Below are 16,470 nucleotides of genomic sequence, written 5' to 3' on the forward strand. Positions count from 1 at the left end.
GGGTTTAATTTTGCAAGAGTTTGATCTCATGATAACTCACATTAAAGGCAAAGATAACGTGATTGCTGATTGTCTTTCCGATGTTAAATGAGAAACATGTATCTTGACTAGTCTGATATTCTGTAATTGTGTAGCATGATAATTATTAACATTACTAACTGTATGCGCTGTTAAAATTTTTCTTGGGAAAAATTCTTTTTAGGTGGGAGGTGTTACAGACTCAGTGAATGTCCCTTTAAGATAGTGTGTGTGTGCGTGTGCGTGTGTGTGTGTGTGTGTGTGTGTCTGTCTGTCTGTCTGTCTGTCTGTGTGGCGTGCTTACGTCAATAGAATATAAAGGACGTAATGACGTTGTTGAAGAGGTCAGTCGAAGTCGAAGGAAGAGAGAGAGAGAGAAGAGAGAGAGAGACACTAGCCTGCTTGTTTTCTCTATCGATGGGTGAGAAACAATAACTGTGTCTGCCACTGAAATCCATGTATGGAAATTGGAAGTAATCCGGTGGAGTTCACCTTGTTGCTGACCTGTAGAAGGAAACAGGTATTTGTGTGGACGACCACGATTCGGATGCTTTTCGGGGTGAGGAAGTCACTACCGAGTAAACACTGAAGTGTCGTTTGGGTTCCATCGTGAAACATTTGGATTTCGTAATTAATCTCCCTACGTTCTCTTCATCTACGTCTTATCTTCAGACAACGGTGGTTGTTGAAGAAGCCTTTGCTCATGTTTCACCTTCTGGCTTGCGGAACTGAACTTTAAGAACCATTCCTGAACTTGGAGTTTGGGACTTTGCCGCACACACACGAAGAGTTTAGTTTTTGGGGTTAATGTTCAAGGTTTAACATTTTTGTATTCTAACATATTAAAATTTTTACTTTTATGTTTTTGAATTATCATAAGTAGCAATTAATAAAATAGTTTTTAACACTGAATCATGACTCAGTGTGTTTTGTCTGTTGCTCGCTCGTAACATACCGCCTTCCTTCTTCAGCCCGTTGCCTCTTCCACCAATCACGCATCAGCTGCTGACATCACTCCCTTTCACTCCCCCTCCCACACACCCACCTACCCAGCTTTTCCGCTCTCACATGGACTCACCTATCAATGCCAGCCTGTGCTCCTCCCCCTCCCCGACCATCTTATTCAGCCCTCCCGATGAAAGGTGTTGACCCGAAACATCGTCTGTTTATTTCCCTCCATAGGTGCCGCCTGACCTGCTGAGCTCCTCCAGCACTTTGTGTGTGTGTCTCCCCAGCTTCCAACATCTGCAGAATCACCTGCGCCCCCCTCCTCTCCGACCTGTACCTCTTCACCTCCTGGAACACCTGTATCCCGGAACACTGAGCTGCCAGTCTGGCCCTTCTTCAGCCGTGTTTCCGTTATGGCGATAATATACCAGTCTCCAGAGCCAACACACGGGCTGAGTTCGTCCGCCTGGCCCGTTAGGCCTCTTGCATTGAACTGAATCGGTTTAATACAGCGGTCTCACCTCTCCCTCTGCCCTCCTCCTGTCCTGAAGGATACATTTGCTCTCGTTGACTGCAGGATTAACCGCCAATCTCTCATCGGCCTGTCTCCTGCTCAGGGTCCCACCTTTCTGACGATCTAGTTTAAACACTCTCGAGTAGCACCAACAAATCTCCCTCCTATGATATTGGTCCCTCTCCAGTTTAGGTGCAACAGGTCCCACTTGTGTCTATTTGTGTAAAATTTCTGTTCAATTTATGTTTTTCTTGTGAATTCTACTTGCATGATGCATGGTATTGGGAATAGCTGGGTTGTCAAACGTGGTCGGCATTGACTCGTTGGGCCGAAAGTCCTGTATACACGCAGTATTTTTCTGTGGCTCTGTGTGCATGTCGCGCTGCTGCAAGTTAGGATTTCATGGCACCTGTGCGTTCATCCCCTTGTGCAAAAGACAATCAACTCAACGTTGACTGTTGGAGAGGTCACCTCTGGTCCAGAAGAGATCCCAATGATTCAGGAACCTGAATCCCTGCCCCTTGCACCATTTCCTCAGCCACATATTGATCTGGCCTATCTTTCCGTTTCTGCTCTCACTGGCCCGTGGCTCTGGAAGTAATCCAGACATCACTACCTCTGTGTTCCTGCTTTTTAGCCTATTCCCCGATTGATAAATGGTTTATTATTGGTAATTGCTATTGTCACATGTTACGGGGTACAGTGAAAAGCTTTGGTTTCGTCTGCCATCCGGACAGAACATTCCTTACAGAAGTACATTGAGATAGTACAAAAAGGAAAGAACAATAACAGAATGCAGAATAAAGTGTTTTTGTTACAGAGAAGGTGCAGTCCGGGCAGACAATAAGGTGCAAGGGCCACGACGAGGTTGATTGTGAGCTCAAGAGTTTATCTTTTGCGTATGAGAGGTTCGTTCAAGAGTCTAATCAGAGCGGGATAGAAGCTGTCCTTGAACCTGGAGCTACATGCTTTCCGGCTTCTGTATTTTCTGCCCTTTGGGGAAGGAAGCGATAAAAGAGAAGTAAAGGGGTGGGTGGGGTCTTAGATTATGGTGGGTACATTACCGAAGAAGCTAGAAGTTTAGACCCTCCAGGGAAGAGAGGCTGGTTACCGTGATCTGCTGAGTTGTGTCAAAAACTCTCTGTAGTTTGTTGCAGTTACCGGCAGAACAGTTGTCATACAACCCGTGATGCATCCGGACAGGATGTTTTCTCTGGTTCTTCTCTACAAATTGGGGCAAAGGGTGGAGAATTCTGGACATCCACCACCTTGAGTCATTGCTGGACTGTGAATGAGTGTCAGCCATTGAACACAGGATGAAGGCTGGATCAATGTTGGAATGCAATGACAGGTGGGCGGCAGAGTTTTGGAAGGCAAGTGTTAGAGACAAGAAACTCCTCACCAATTCCCAAGCCTCCCTCCATCGATCCCTTGATCTGAAATTATTAGTCTCCATCACTGCCTCCATCCCATCACCAGGCTTGGTTCCTGCTCCAGCACCCAGACACACTACACATTTCCATCAACATTTTGGGCACAGAAGTTAGATGTTTGTGGGGGAGCTGACGTGATGAAGGTGTAATGGTCGGTTACTATTTTCACCACTGTACTGCTGCCTCAAGTGAGATTAATTCCCAGAAACTCGGGTGTCGCTTTCATTGGCAAAATGTGTCACCTGTTGACCTGGTTCTGAGGTCAGGCGTGGGCTTGATCGGATCAGAGACGGGTTGTGTAAGAGTGGGCGTGGATTCCAACATCTGGTGGGAGCTGTAATTCCGACTGGGATCCGGGAATGTTGAGACTTGGGGATTGAGGACCATATGTCAGACGTCAGGTATCTGAGCCGTGGGGATCTCAAGGCCAGAAACTCATTGAGGGAGATACTTCAGGACAGGAATAATGGAGATAGGAGAAGAGCAAGGCGGGGCAGGTTCAGGGGGCTGACTTGTTGGTTGGGGAGGTTGTTAATATTGACGAGGGGGTGATGGGGTCAGAGATCCCGAGGTTTGCCAGTCTGCCAGTTCAGTGAAAGAACATTGAATAATAGAATTATATATCACAGTACAGGCCCTTCGGCCCACGATGTTATGCCGACCTGTTACGCTGCATAATATCTGTCTAAACCCTCCCTACGATATTGCCCTCCATTTCCCAATCAATCTTGTGACTAAATAAGAATCTCATAAATGTCCCCAATGTATCTGACCCACAACATCTGGGGCAGTGCGTTCCACGCACCCACCACTCTCTGTGTAATAAACTTACCTCTGACATCCCCCTTGTACCTTCCTTCAATCACCTTTAAATTATGGTCCCTGTGTTAGCCATTTTCCCCCTTGGAAAATGTCTCAGACTGTCCACTCGATCTACGCCTCTGATCATCTTGTTCACCTCTATCATGTCACCTCTCATCTTCCTTTGCTCCAAAGAGAAACGCCCCAGATCACTCACCCTTCCTCATCAGACATGCTCTTCAATCCAAGCAGCATCCTGGTAAATCTCCTCTGCACCATCTCCAGGGCTTTCAAATCATTCCTGTAATTAGGCGACCAGAACTGATCACAATACTCCAAGGATTGTGCAACAAGAGTTCTATAAAGCTGCAACAATACCTTGCGGCTCTTGAACTCAATACTCCAACTAATGAAGGACAACACACCATACGCATTCTTAACATACTTATCGGCCTGCGCACCAACTTTAAGGTATTTAAGGACTTGGACACCAAGAACACTCTGTTCCTCCATACTGCTTAGAGTCCTGCCATAAAGCTTGTATTCTGCCTTCAAATTCGATCTTTCGAACTGGATCACTTCACACATCGGAGTTGAACACCATCTGCCACTTCTCAGCCCATCTCTGTATTCTATCAATGCCCTGTTGTAATCTTCAACAACCTTCTACAAAATCCACAAGACCACCAACCTTTGTATCATCAGCAAACTGACTAACCCATCCATACACATCCTCGTCCAAATCATTGATGAAAATCACAAAGAGCACGGGTCCCAGAACAGATCCCTGATGAACATCACTGGTCACCAACCTGCAGACAAAATACTCTTCATTTACCACCACACTCTGTCTTCTATGGGCGGACGAATTCTGAATCCACACAACCAAGTACCCTGGATCCCATGCCTCCTGACCTTCTGAATAAGTCTTCCATGAGGAAACTTATCTAAAGACTTACTAAAATCCATGTACACCATATCTACTGCTCTACCTTCATAAATATGGTTTGTCACATCCTCAAGAATTAAATCAGACTCACGAGGCACGACCAGTCCCTCACAATGGCATGCTGACTGTCATTAATCAGCCGTTGCTTAAATGCCCATAAATCTTGTTTCTAAGACTCTTCTCCAGTTATCCCTATTCCTTCTCTCTCTCTCTCCCTCTCTCTCTCTCTCTGATGAATACTGAAGCAAGGTATTCATGAAGGACCTCCCTTCCTCTTCCGACTCCAGGCACATTTTCCTCTTGTCTCCCTGATCGGTCCTACCCACACTCCAGTCATCCTCTTATTCTTCACATACGTTTAGAACACCTTGGAGATTTCTCTGACCCTGCTCGCCAAGGACTTCTCATGCTCCCTTCTCGCTCTCCTATGTCCATTCTTAAGCTTCTTCCTGGCTACCTTGTAACTCTCCAGAACCCTGTCTGATCCACGTTTTCTAAACCTCAGCAAAACTTCTTTCTTCCTCCTGACAAGATATTCTACGTCACGTGTCAACCACGGCTCCTTCTCTCTACCATCCACAGCCTGCCTCAATGGAACAAACCCATCCAGATCCCAAGCAATTATTCCTTAAAGAGACTGCACATTTCCGATGTGCACTTCCCTAAGAGCATCTGTCCCAAATTTACGGTCCCAAGTTCAAGTAAAGTTCAAGGAGTTATGGTCACTTTCTCCAAAATGCTCTCCCATCGAGAGATCTGAAACTTGATCAGGCTCGTTGCCTCTTACCAGGTCCAGTACGGTGTCTCCTCTGGTCGGCCTGTCCACATACTGTGTCAGGAATCCTTCCTGTACACACTGAACAAACTCTGGTCCATCTATCCCTTTTACACGAAGGAGATGCGAATCACTATTAGGGAAGTTGAAACAGCAACCCTGTTATTTTTGCACCTCTCCAAAAGCTTTCTCCCGATCTGCTCCTCAGCGTCTCCGCTGCTATTTGGTTGTCTGCAGAATTCTCGTCAAAGAGTGATTGCTCCCTTCCTGTTTCTGTTCTCCAGCTACACTGACACAGTGGACGATTCCTCTAGGATATCCTCCCTTTCTACAGCTGTGACACTGTCCCTGATAAGCAAAGCCATTCCCCCACCTCTTTTACCTCCGTCCCTATCCCTTTTGAAACATCTAAACCCCGGAATATCCAGCAGCCCTTCGTGACCTTGCGATAGCCAAGTCTCTGTAATGGCCACCACTTTAAAGTTTCACTTACTTCCCCATGCTCGAAGTTCATCAGTCTTATTCCTGATACATATCGAATTAAATTCGACACGCTTTAGTTCATCCCACTGACTGCAATTTTTTCCATTTCTACTGTTTATCCTTCCTCACAGTCTTCCTACATTCATGACAACAACCCTTCACTCAACGTCATCGATACGAAAGAGCGGGCCATTGACTTCAGGAAAGGGGGCGATGTACATGCACCTTTCCATATTAAAGATGAAGTCGAGATGGTTTAGAGCCTCAAGTTCCTTGGAGTGAATATACCCAGTTGCCTGTCCTGTTCCAATCAAGTTGACGCCACGGCCAGGAAAGTTCAGTAATGCCTCTACTTTCACAGGAGGCGAAAGAAATTTGGCATATACTCTTTGACACTCACCAATTTTTATCCATGCACAGTAAAAAGCATCCTATCTGGATGCATCACGGCTTGGAATGATAACTGCTCTGCCCGAGGCGCAAGAAACTACAGGGAGTTGTGGACACAGCTCAGCCCATCACGGAAACCAGACTCCCTTCCGCGGAGTCTGTCTACACTTCTCGATGCCTGAATAAAGCAGCCGCCAGAATAAAAGATCACTCCCACCCTGGACATTCACAGTTCTCCCCCACCCATCGGGCAGAAGACAGAGAAACCTGGAAGCACGTACCACCAGGATCAATGAAAGCTTGTCTCCCGCTGTTCTAAGATTTTTAAACGGTCCTCCTGTACGTTAAAATCACTCTTGACCTCACAATCTGCTTCGTTCTGGCCCTTGCAATGCACTTTCTCTTTTACTTTAACACATCATTCTTCGGTCTATTTTTGTTTTACCTTGTACTACATCAATGAACTGTGTAATTAATTGAGTTGTACTGACGATATGCAAGGCAGGTTTTTCACCGTACCTCGGTACAGGTGATAACGATAAACCGATTTACATATAAAACCGTTAAAGTATTGTTGGACAAGTATATAGAAAGCAATGGTTTAGAAGGTATTCGGTTAAATGCTGGCAAATGGTAAAAGCTAGCTTGGATGGGGAATCTTGGTTGGCATGGAACAGTTGGGCCGAAGCGCCTGTGTCCGGGCTGGTTGAATCGATGACACCCCACGCAGTGGTAGTTTGTGCATTGTGGACAACACTCCCACCTTGTGGCATTCTGCTGCAATGACAGGCCAGCCGGAGGGATTCAGGAAAGGGTGTCGGGGCCTGGTATGTATGAGTCACTGGGACCACCCTCGATCACCAGCAACAACATCCCTGCACTTAGATGCAATCACATAGAAGGCGCGGCCGCCACTTTACTCTCTTAGGAGGACAGTGACGTTCGGCTTTTCAACGAACGGTCGAAGAAACTCTTCACAGATGCCGTGCTGGAAGTGGCCGGACCGGTGGCATCACGGTCTCGGATGGCAATTCGACTGCGCAAGAACGTAAGAAGCTGCAGAGAATGGTGGGCTCTGCCAAATACATCATGGGCACATCCCTTCCCACCATTTACAGGAAGCGCTGCCTCAAGAAGGCAACTTCCGTTATCAAAGATCCACCCAAAATTCGGGCCGTGCCGTCTTCTCTCAACTACCAGGTTCAGGAACGTTTACTTCCCTTCAATAATTCGGTTCGTTTCACGACAGGCACAACACCCATCAGTGCCTCAAGTCATGAACTGGAACAAGGCAAACTTTGAGGGCATTGAGCAATATCTAGCTAAGGTCGACTGGGCAACTCCATTTAAAGGTAGATGGCAAGTGGGGGCTTTCAAAAGGATCCTGGCAGGGTGAGAGGGATGTGGATTAAGTTCAGGGAACCCTGGCTGACGCGAGATATCAAGGGTCTGCTCAGGGAAAAGAAGGAAGCGTTCATCGCCTTTTGCAGCTGGGTACAGATGAATCCCTCGACGAATATAAGAAGTTTAAGACCGGGCTTAAGAGTGAAATCAAATGGGAAAAAGAAGGGTATGAGATGGATTAGGCAAGCAGGGTTAAAGATAATACCAAGAGGCTTTTCATTTACGTTAACAGTATAAGGGTGTTGAGGGAGAGACCAGGTCCTCTGAAAGACCATCAGGGCGGCCTATAGTTGGAACTACGCGCGATGGCTGAGATTTTTAATGTCTGTTTCTCCTCGGTGTTTACAACGGAGAACATTATAAACGCCAGTGAAATGATAGGAATAAATAGTGAGGTCGTGGATCATATGCATAGTACGAGGTAGGAGGTATTTGAAGACAAGAAGAACATTAGGGTGGGAAAACCCCAGGGCCTGACCAAGTGCACAGAGGGAACTTCTGGGAGGCCAGGGAGGAAACCGCGGAAGCACTTGCGGAGATACTTTATATTTCCATTGCAGAAACTTGGCTGTCACAAGGTCAGGGACGGCTGCTGTATATTCTGGGGTTGAGATGTTTCAAAAGGGACAGGGATGGAGGTGAAACAGGTAGGGGAGTGCCTTTGCAAATCAGGGACAGTGTCACAGCTGTAGAAAATGAGGATGTCCTGGATGGATCGTCTACTGAGTCAGTGTGGGAGGAAGGCAGAAACAGGAAGGGAATGATCACACTGTTGGAAGTCTTCTACAGACCGCTAAATAGCAGCAGAGACACTGAGGAGCATATCGGGAGTCATATTTTGGAAAGGTGCAAAAATAACAGGGTTTTTGTCATGCGTGATATCAACATCCCTAATATTTATTGGCACCTCCTGAGTGTAACGGAGAAAGATCGGGCGGAGTTTACAGGATGGACTCCGGAAACATAATGAAGACCGGCCGACGAGAAAAGCGGCCAATCTAGACCTGTTACTGGGCACTGAGCCCGATCAGGTTTCAGATCTCACTGTGGGAGAGCATTTTAGAAATTGTGAGCATAACACCTTGACATTTTTACCATAGCCTTAGAGAGGATAGGAGCAGACGATATGTGAAGTATTTAACTGGGAGAGGCGAAATTATGATGCAATTAGGTAGGAACTTGGGAGCGTAAATTCGGAACAGGTGTTTTTGGGAAAGTGCACTGCGTAAATCTGGATGTTGTTCAGGGAGTACTTGCATTGGGTTCTGGATAGTTTTGTCCCATTGAGGCAGGGTAAGGATGGTGGAGTGATGGACCCGTGACTGACACGAGATGTAAAATATCTTGTCATGAGGAAGAAAGAAGCTTACGTGAGGTTCAGAAAGCATGGATCAGACATGGCTCTGGGGTGCACAGGGTAGCCAGGAGGGAGATTAAGAAAGGACTTAACAGAAAGGGGGCATGAGAAGTCCATGGCGATTTGGATCATGGAAAACACCAAGGCGTTCTGCCCGTATGTGAAGAACAGGAGAATGACTAGAGTGAGGGTAGGACGGATCAGCGATAAAAGAGGAAACATGTGCCTGGAGTCGGAAGAGGTGTGGGATGTCCTTAATGAATTCATTATTCAACAATGACAGAGGCCTTGATGTTTGTGAGGCTGGCGTAGAGCGACCTGATATGTTACTGCATGTCGACGTGAGGAAAGAAGATTTCCTGGAAATTTCGAAAAAAAAACTAGGATTGATAAGTCACGAGCTGGACGGCATATATCCAAGGTTACTACGCGAAGCGAGGGAAGAGATTGTTGCGCCTTGGCGATGTTCATTGCGTACTCACTGGCCACCGGAGTAGTGCCAGATGATTGGAGGCGGCAAATGTTGTTCCTTTGTTTAATAAACGGAGTAGGGATAACCCTGGGAATTTCAGACCAGTGAGTCTTGCTTCATTGGTGAAAAAATTACAGGACAAAATTCATAGAGACAGGATTAATGGGAATTCTGAGCAGCATCAGCTGATTAGGGTTATTCAGCATGGCTTTGTGCGAGGGTGGTCGTGCTTCATGAACCTGACGGAAATCTTTGAGGATGTGACAGAACACATTGAACAAGGCAGAGCTGTGGATGTGATGTACATGAGTTTTAGGCGTTTGATAAGGTTCCTCATGGAAGGCCCATTTAGAACGTCAGGAGGCATGGGATCCAGGGGAGTTTGGCTGTGTAGATTCAGAATTAGCTCGCCCATAGAAGACAGAGGGTGGTGGTAATGGAGCGTATCCTGCCTTGTGGTCGGGACCAGTGGCGTCCCGCAGGAATCTGTTCTGCGATCCCTGCTCTTTGAGATTTTTAGAAATAACTTAGAAGAGGATGTGGAAGAGCGTGTTCGTAAGTTTGCTGATGACACAAAGTTTGGTGACGTTGTGGATAGTGTATCAAGTTGCTGCATATTACAACAGGACATTGATAGAATGCCGACCTGGGCAGTGAAGTTGCAGATGGAGTTCAACTTGAGAAACGTGTGAAGTGATACACTTCAGGAGATCGGATATGAAGGCGGAATGCCTGGTTTATGACAGTACTCATAGCAGTGTGGAGGAACAGAGGGATCTTCAGGTCCACGGCCATCGATCCCTCAAGTTCAACGCGCATGTCGATGAGTTCGTTAAGACGGCGTGTGGAGTTTTGGCCTTCATTAGTCAGGGTACTGAGTTCAAGAGCCGCGACGTAATGTTGCAGCTCTATAGAACTCTGGACAGACAATACTTGCAGTATTTTATTCAGTTTTGGTCGCCTCATTATAGGAAGGATGTGAAAGCTTTATAGAGGGTGCAGAGGAGATTTGCAGGATGCTGCCTGGATTGGAGACCATGTCTTCTGAGGATAGGTTGAGTGAGGTATGGCGTTCCTCGTTGGAGAGAAAGGGGATGAGATGTGAATTAATAGAGGTGCACAGCATGATAAGAGGCATAGATAGACAGGGTAATGAAGAAGGTGTTTAGCATGCTGGCCTTCCTCAGTCAGGACATCGAGTTTAGAAATAGGGATATGATGTTACAGTTATCTAAGTCGTTGGTGAGGCTGCACTTGGAGTATTGTGTACAGTTTTTGTCAGACTCTTATGGGAAAGACATGTCAAAGGGGACATGCTGCACAAGAGATATACGAGGACGCTGCCTGGACTGGAGGGCCTGAGTCACAGGGAGAGTTTGATCACGCTGGCTCTTTATTCCCTGGAGGGGTGACCGCATCGAAGTTGATAAAATCATGAGGGGTATGGATAAATTGTGCTGTCATACTCTTTTCCCCCAGGGCTGGGGATTCCAAAATTGGAGAGCATAGGCACAAGATAAGAGGTGAGAGATTTAAAAGAGACCTGAGAGTTAACCTCTTTACACAGAAAGCAGTGAGTACCTGGAATGAGCTGCCAGAAGAAGTTGTTGAGCCGGTACAATTGCAACATTTAAGAGCGATTTAGACTGATATGAGCTTGCAAGGTTATGGGGCGAAGGCGGACTACTGGTACCAGCAGGCAGGGTGCTGTGATCGGTATGGAACAGTTGGGTCGAAGGGCCTGTTTCCGTGTTGTATTATTCTGTGACTCCATGACTCCTGCATTCCGTTCATCTCAACCCCGCTTCTCCCGCAATCTCTCTCTCCCTCTTCCCACCTTCCCTCCTTCTCCAATTTTTCACGATCAGTTGTGTGGCTCATGGATCAGCGAAAGGTTCTGTTCTTTTTGACACATCTTGAGGACTCGGATGATAATGTGGATGGGTGGGATGGTAATGTTGCAGATGACACAATGATTGGTGGCGTTGTGCGCAGTGTAGACGGCTGTAAAAGAAAACAGCGGGATACAGATCCGTTTTAGATAAAGATGAAAGAATTGCAGATGAGGTTTAATCCGGGAAAGCGTGAGGTGTTGCCCTTTGGGAGCCCAAGTGCAAGGGGAAAGTACACAGTTAATGGACGGAATCTGAACAGCACTAATGTACAGAGGGATTTTGGGCTTCAAGGGCATAGTTTGCTGAAAGTGACTTCGCAAGCAGATAGGGTGACAAAAAAGGCGGACGGCATGTTTACATTCATCGTTCGGGGCCGTGTGTAAAAATGTTGGAACGTCATGTTGCTGCTGTTGAAGGCATCGGTTGTGTCGCATTTAGAGTACAGTGTGCAGTTCTGGTGGTCACGCAACAGGATCGACGTGGTGCTTTAGAGATGGTGCAGAAGATTGTCGCCAGAATGTTTCTTGGAGTGGAGAGTAATAGCGACAATTAGACGGTGGACAAATTGGATTGTTTTCTCTGGAGTGTTGGAGGCTGAAGGGTGATCTGACAGAAATGTCTCAAGTTAGGAGAGGCAGAGATCATCCAGAGAGTTAGGGTCTTTATCCGAGGCTGAAAATATCAAATTCTGGAGAAAATAAGTTCCCAGAGCATGATGACATAAACCCCATGTTATTGAGAGAGACAAAAGTTGAGATTGAGAAGGCTTTGTTCAAGATCGTCGGGTCCACACCAGCCACTGACGATGTGCACGTGGAATGGCGAGGTGTGAATGTTGTTCCGTAAGTAAAGAAGTGAAATAGGGATAATCCTGGAAACGAAAGACCGGTGAGTCTCACGTAAGTGGTAGGGAAGCGATTGGAGAGGATACCTAAGGATGGTGCTTAAGAGCATTTGTTAAACCGTGGGTTAATTGGGGTCTGATAGCGTGGTTTGTGCGGGGCAAGACACGTCTACGAAGTTGATTGAGTACTTAAAGGAGCTGATGAAGTTCGTTGATGAAAGTAGGGATGTGGATGCTGCCTTCTTGGATTTTATTTAGACGTCTTGGAAAGATCCTCATGGTCTTGTCATCCAGAAGATTACGATGCCTGCGATTCACGATGAGCTGGCCGTTTTGATAATAGAATTGGCCTGCCCACAGAAGTCAGATGGTAGTGGTCTATGGGACTTATTCTGGCTGGAGGTCCTTGCTAACTGGTCTTCCACATGGGTCTGGACATGGAATATAAGATGGACCGTGAAGGTGCAACCCGCATGCAGAACATCCTGTGTAATTCTAGTCACTACAGTGCAGAAGAGATGCGATTCTGCTTGGAAGAGAGCAGAGGAGAATGGCTGGGATTTTGTCTGGATTGCATGGGCTGAGGTGTTTTCCCTGCGAGGTGATCTGAAAGAAATCTAACAGATTGTGAGAGGTACAGAAAGGATTTATCTCGAAAATATTTGTTCCTATATAGGCCTGTCAAAAAACAAGATGTCAGCAGTTGAAGGTGAGTGGAAGGGCTTTTAAACGGGATCTGATTGGTCGGAGTTTTACATAGATTTTGTCCCAAGTCCATGTCACAAATAAAACAAATTGACCCCGCATGATTTCCAAAGTGTCTGTCACCAGAGACTGAATCATCCATTCCAGCCATCGCTCTCGCAGTATGTATACCTGCCGACAAGAGGAGAGGCCATACATCAGTAACATCAGAGTAAATGACTCAAAGTTCCCGAGTTTCTATCTCCATCCTCTCATCAACAGAAAGGATTGATCTGGATCTCTCATTTTGAGGGAACAGTTCAAAGTCAACTGAATTCCGGATCACACGCACGGACCTCATTGGCCCAGCAGAGACTCCGTGGCACAATTGGTCCATCTCACTGTGCAGTATTATATTTTTTGCCGACGTGCAGTGAAAACAACTTGTCTTCCACCTCGTTCATACAGATCAATTCATTACAACAGTGCTTTGAAGTAGTGCAAGGTAAAACAATGAATTAATGCAAAATTATGTGTTACAGTTACAGTGAAAGTGCAGTGCCGATACACAAAGATGTGGAAGGTCAGAACGAAGTAGATTGTGAGGTGGACATTCGATCCAATCATACGTGGGAACCTTTCAATCATCTTATACCAGTGGGATAGCAGCTGTTCTTGAGCCGAGTCGTATGTGCTTTCAGGCTTTGGTATCTTCTGCACGATGGGAAGGGGAGAGGAGAGAATGCCACGGGTGGGTGGGTATAAATCCTGGACATCACCACGCTTTAGTCTCGGTAATTTTATGTGTTGCTCCAACCGTCCGGATACAAAGGGGTTAACCGCAGATGTTTGTTCAGTGAGTGTAATTAACGTCAGTCTGCACAGAGCCCTATTGTGTCACAAGGGTTTTCCCCAATGCTTTTAGAATCTGTTCCTTTCGATGAAGTATCATAGTGTCAGTGGGAGCAGCCCCTCCGTCACTGACAGAGAGCAGCAGCTCCACAGCGGAAGAAGATAATTGGGGAGCTGCGAACAACAAAGTGGGATGTTACGTGAACGAATGGAATCTGTAAATAGTAGAGCGTGAAATTCTGGTCACCGATTGTAATCTGGGAACAGTGGAGTGAGGTGTTACAGGACTGGGTCGGGATCGGGAAACAGGAGAGTGGGATATTACAGAGATGGGGCGGAGTGTATTCTCATATGCTGACAACATTTTATCGGATGGTCCTTGGATAACAGTAGACTATCGGATCAATTATCTATTCCTTACTATTCAGCCCGTCTACTATCCCATCGTCGCTCTTGTTGCTGTTCCAGGTGAGTCCCTGTCCAACGACTCGACCAATAAACAGGTGAGAAGCAGTGGACACGAGGTACGGTAAAGAGGTCAGGTGGGTGGACTGTTCATTACGTATGCCGGTTAATAAAGCGGAACGTCCCGACTAACTGAGCTCCGGTTGAGGGAGATGCCGTACATTGACCTGGTCCATGTGCGGGGATCAACACCTTGATGGCGTTTATCTCAGTGTTATTTATCCTTCGTTTCTCGATGCTATCTTATATTGCTGACACGTTTACAACTACATTTATTTGTCCGCTAAACCATTTCTATCTGCTCTACCGTTCCTGTAATTCACGCTCTACACACTGCTGCCGTGTCTGGTGATCCCAGCTGTCGGTACTCTCTGCGGCAATCAGTAAACTGATATTGTTGTATTTCTCATGGTCGATATTCGATCTATTACCTCTGGTAGTTTCCCACCTCCTCCATCCCCCTGCTGGACACTACGTGCGGCTGAATCACGCTGCTACTCCGGGGTCCTGGGCAAATTTTATTACAATCTACAGCGTGGCTCTGTCATGTTCCCAACCAGTAGCAGGTGGCGGCCCAGAAACACTGACACTGGCTCACGGTAATAAATAGCGGGATAAACCAGGGTTGATTCACCCACAACTAAAATAAAGTTGCTGCATAAAAACCAGGAAGAGTGACTGTGTCTCCAACCCACATTGACCACCGGTTAACCCAACATGATCAGCGACGCTGTCACAGAGCACTGAGCAATGATCAGGATCAGGAGCCTCGGCTGATTCAGAATACTGACCAGGTCAATATTCACCTCTCCCTCAACCGAAGCTCAGACACTGAGGACTTTGATCTTCATGAACTGGAACACGAAATGAATTGTTCACTCGTCAGGCATCTTCCCCGGATCACGGAAACACCACTTCTCACCTGCCTGTTAGTCGCGGTGATGCTTTTATTTTCCAGTTACTGCTTGATTTCACTGATCCATAATCCCTATCTCCAGCAGACAACCCCGGTGTCAGGTTCAACCACCTCCAACTCTGAATCCAAGAACAGGTTTCTACATTTGATTTCCCGTTCTGTGAATCTGCTGACGTTGTTCCAAGCCCGCTGTCATGTTTGTGTTTACTTCCCTCCTCACAGTGAACGTGCTGACGATTGTGGTCCTGTCGAGGGGAAAGTTCAGTCTCTCCAAAGGGGTCACTCTCTACCTGGTGGCCATGGCAACGGCGGATCTACTGGTCGTTGTCCTCGATCTGATACTGAGGCAGACTCCGATTGTTTATCGGGAAGCGTTTGGTTTCCTGAGGTACATCCGCGTGTGTAATATCCACACCGTCTTGCTTTACGCAGCCACTGACTGTTCTGTCTGGTTCACCGTCGCTTTCACCTTTGATCAGTTTGTGGCCATTTGTTGTCAGAAGCTGAAAGCGAAATATTGCACCGAGAGAACGGCGATTGAGGTTCTGGTGACGGTGACCGTGCTGAGCTTTTTAAAGAACATCTTCTGGTATTTCATGCTCTCAGGAGTCTACCTCTTTGCTAATTCTCCTTGGTTTAGCTATGCAAGATGCGGTGTTCTGTCCTCAGTGGATTGGAGCGCAGTCGAGTTCCTCCATTACCTCCTCACGCCTGTGATACCATTTGTCCTCATTCTCCTGCTCAATGCTTTGACCATCAGGCACGTTTTAGTGGCGAGCAGAGCCCGCAAGAGACTCCGGGGTCACAGCAGTGTGGAAAGTCCCAGAGTCCCGGCGATGGAGAGCCGCAGGAAATCTCTCATTTTACTGTTGGTTGTGTCGGGGGATTTCATCCTGTTGTGGGCGCTGTTTACGGTGAATTCTGTGTGGCTTCGATTGAGTTCTATTTCTGCAGATCGGCCTCCACCTTTCACCATTAGTGAACTGGGCTTCATGCTGCAGCTCCTGAGCTGCTGCACAAACACGGCTCTTTACGCGGTGACCCAGACTAAGTTCAGGGAGCAGCTGAAGGAGGTGGTGAAATCTGCCCTCACTCTCATTGTGAGATGCGCTCAGCGCGGAGAGGAGCTGAGAAATCCGCGCCGCTACGCCGCCTGAACCAACTCCGTCTCTCCACTTGGGGGTAAGCACGCAGAATCGGGTCGGGATTTGTGAACTAGAAGCAATATCGTCTTAACAGTGTGACTTTGTTTTGTTGTAAATGTGCGTTG

The sequence above is a fragment of the Pristis pectinata genome, chromosome 41 (genome assembly GCF_009764475.1).
Source record: "Pristis pectinata isolate sPriPec2 chromosome 41, sPriPec2.1.pri, whole genome shotgun sequence".
Classification (NCBI taxonomy): Eukaryota; Metazoa; Chordata; class Chondrichthyes; order Rhinopristiformes; family Pristidae; genus Pristis; species Pristis pectinata.